Here is a 3,370-nt window from a genome sequence, read left to right on the forward strand (position 1 = left end):
TCTGACAGCCCATGGCTCGTTCAATATTCTTTGCCCAAATCATAATTTCAATGTGTAGCTTCTTTGGTCTTCCTATTCAGTGTTCAATTTCACACACATATGAGGTCATTGAAAATACCATGGCTTGGGTTAAACCCACCTGTAGTAGTTACATAACCTGGTGTCAACTTGCGGAGGGGTAGAGTCTAGCCTGCCAATCAGGTCACAGCCTGATGACCTCATTTTGGAGGTGCCATGAGATAAATAGCTCGCTGGAGGCAGGACGCACAGAGACACTCCCTGTGAGACATTCCTCTTGACAAGACGCATGGAGCTATGCTAGAGCCCTGGAGCTGAAGGAGCCATGTGGAGACCCCTGCTAGCACTGAGATGCTTCCACCGCCACCGGATCCACAAGACTTGCCACCAACTGGCCTGTAATCTTCCTGCACTGGGCGTCATTGCATGTGTTGCATGAGTCTGAAGAAGAATTTATAGCTTGGTATGGGACGTGTGGGTTAATATCGGGCTTATGGACTTGATTTGGACTGGGCTGGGTTGTCTTCTTAATGTACAATTACTCTTTGATATAAAGTTCTCTTACACACATATGACTGTCTATGAATTTGTTTCTCTAGCCAACCCAGACTACCACAACACCTTAGTAATCAAAGTGACATCCTTGCTCATCAACACTTTAAAGAGGTCTTGTGCAGCTGATCGCTCAATTAAATGCATCCTTTGATCTCTTGACTGCAGCTTCCACGCGTACTGATTGTGAATCCAAACAAGGTGAAGTCCTCGACAAGGCCTGTCATTTCTCCATGTACCGTGATAGACCTTTTGGGGCAATAGTGAGGATTCGGGTTTTCTGCACAAATGAATTGTAATCCATACTGAAGGCTGCAACCCTTGATCTTCATCACAAGTGCTTCAAGTCCTCATTACTTTCAGCAAACAAGGTATGTCATCTGCATATTGCAGGTTGTTAATAAGCCTTTCTGCAATCCTGATGCCCCACTCTTGTCCGTATAATCCAGATTCTCTGATTATTTGTTCAGCATACAGATAGTATACGTATGGTTAGAGGATATCCCTATAACGCCGAGCATGATGTTTTTGTAACATTTAATTAATATATTTTGGTTGTTATATATATATTGATAAATATGAAAGTAAACAATAAAAACAAAATTTTTTTCCCTGAAATTAAAAATTCAGGCATTATAGGGATATAACCCTGAAACACACTTTTTCTGATTTTAAACCATATAGTACCCTCCAAATGAGGAATGTGTTGATTTTAAAATCCAAAGAGGCCATCAGACATTGTGCCTCCTTTTTAGTTGTGGGAGAGGGCAGATGGAACATCCATCTGCAGGCCGATTGCCCTGAGGCAGAGCTAGACAGACCTCCAGCCTCCATCCTTCTTTGACCCTATTCCGATACCACCGTTGCTCCCGTGGTCCTCCGCTCTGTTGGTTTGATAAACCATCACACAGGCGGCTCAGAACTCGCAGACAATACTCACAATTCAGGGGTTCATGAAGAAAGTGAACAGGTGACCAAACACCAGGATCATAAAACATTAAGGACATAGTCCTTGACCACAACACTGCCCCTCCTGGGCCTGCAGCTAAGTCCTTCACTGATGGTCCCTTAGCGTCTGCCTCCATGGGCTCGCCTGCTGCTGCGCGCGGCTCACCGTCTCATCGTTTGGGGGCTGCTCTTCTGCTCTGTCTCATGGTCTCCTTTAATCCCTCTATCTGTCCCGTCATCTCAGTGTTACAGCCACCGGTGCCTCTGGTCTTGCCTCCTCCACTTCAAGCAGGGACCTGGGATGCGATCACCCCACTGGTGGTTCTTCCTTGACGGTCCTGAGAACTCTCTCTCTCTCCTTTCCAAATGGCTCCCATATACTCTGAGGAATGACTTTGCTGGAAGTGTGGTTTTTGTCTTTCAGCAGACCATACTCCCTGGAAAGAGAAGGAGATTCCTTCTCCTTACAGGAAGTAAGGGCGAATGCTCTCTACGGGGGATCTACACCCTCTTGGAGGTGGGAAGGAACCCCGGTGGCAGAGTGGTTGGTTACCTGTTGAGCTGCTAACCTTAAGGCCAGCAGTTCAAAACCACCAGCCACTCTGTGGGAGAAAGGCGAGACTTTGTGCATCTCTAAAGAGTGACAGTCTTGGAAGCCTGTAAAGGCTCCTGCCCTGTGCTCTAGGTCCCTGGGAGGTGGAATGCACTGGATGGCAGGGAGTGATTAAAACGGAAACTCGGGCCTCTGCCTTGTGGAACTCGGGGTGGGGCGGTGTGTCACTGGGTCTTCCTTCTCCCTCTCTTTGCCTGAGGAGGTCAGGCGTGCTCCTATGACACTTCCTCGGGTCCTCTCTAGAGCAGGGGTTCTCCACCTCCCTCATGCCGCGACCCTTGAATACACTTCCTCATGTGGTGGTGACCCCCCAAACAGCATTATGTTTGTTGCTGCTTCATCACTGTCATTTTGCTATTGTTATGAATCGGGTGACCCCTGTGAAAGAGTCGTTTGACCCCCAAAGGGGTCTCGACCCACAGGTTAAGAACCACTGCTCTAGAACATAAATGTCTTACCAATAAATCTCATTAATACCAAATCAAAACCAAAACCACTGTCATTAAATTGATTCCAACTTAACACCGCCCTATATAGGGTTTCCAAGATCGTAAATCTTTATGGGAGTAGACACCCTCCTCTCTCTCCTGTGGAAAAGCTGGCAGGTTTGAACTGCTGACCTTTAGGTTAGCGGACCAACATCTAACCCACAGTACCGCCAGGCCTTGGGGTCATCGATACGTTTTTCTTATTAGGTTTGGTGTACAGTGAATTACTTAATATGGTCGTTCTGCTGTTGTGAGGTTTTGAGTGGATTCTGACCAATAGCAGCCTTATGCACAACAGAACGCAACACGCAGGCGCCATCCTCACAACTGTTCTGATGCCTGAGCCCATTGGTGTAGCCACGGCATCAGTCCACATCATTGAGCGTCTTCCTCTTTTTTACTGCCCCTCTGCTTTACCAAGCATGAGGTCCTTCTCCAGGGATTGGTGTCTCCTGAAAGCATGTCCAAAGTATGTGAGACAAAGTCTCACCGTCCTTGCTTCTAACAAACACTCCGGCTGTACTTCTTCCAAGACAGACTTGTGTGTCCTTTTGGCAGTCTATGGTTGTGGCAGTTACATAACCTACTGTCAGCTTGTGGAAGGAGTGGAGTTTAGCCTCTCAATCAGGTTCTAGCCAATGAGGCCTCTGTGTGGCCTTGGCCTTCTCCTGAGATTCTGGGAACTCCTGTCTTCCTCCCCAGAGGTGGGACACACTCCCTGCTTGCGTTCCTGTTGACAAGCCACATGGAG

General features: G+C 47.5%; 1 protein-coding gene across 1 annotated transcript in view; it reads right to left on the bottom strand.

Annotated features, from left to right (window-relative positions):
* Window positions 1–3,370, bottom strand: part of ITGB5 (integrin subunit beta 5) — a 159,664-nt gene that overhangs the window by 155,204 nt on the left and 1,090 nt on the right. The window lies entirely within an intron of this gene.

Source organism: Echinops telfairi, unplaced genomic scaffold, assembly GCF_000313985.2.
Source record: "Echinops telfairi isolate 266 unplaced genomic scaffold, ASM31398v2 ScPeMD7_17;HRSCAF=63, whole genome shotgun sequence".
In the NCBI taxonomy this organism is placed as follows: domain Eukaryota; kingdom Metazoa; phylum Chordata; class Mammalia; order Afrosoricida; family Tenrecidae; genus Echinops; species Echinops telfairi.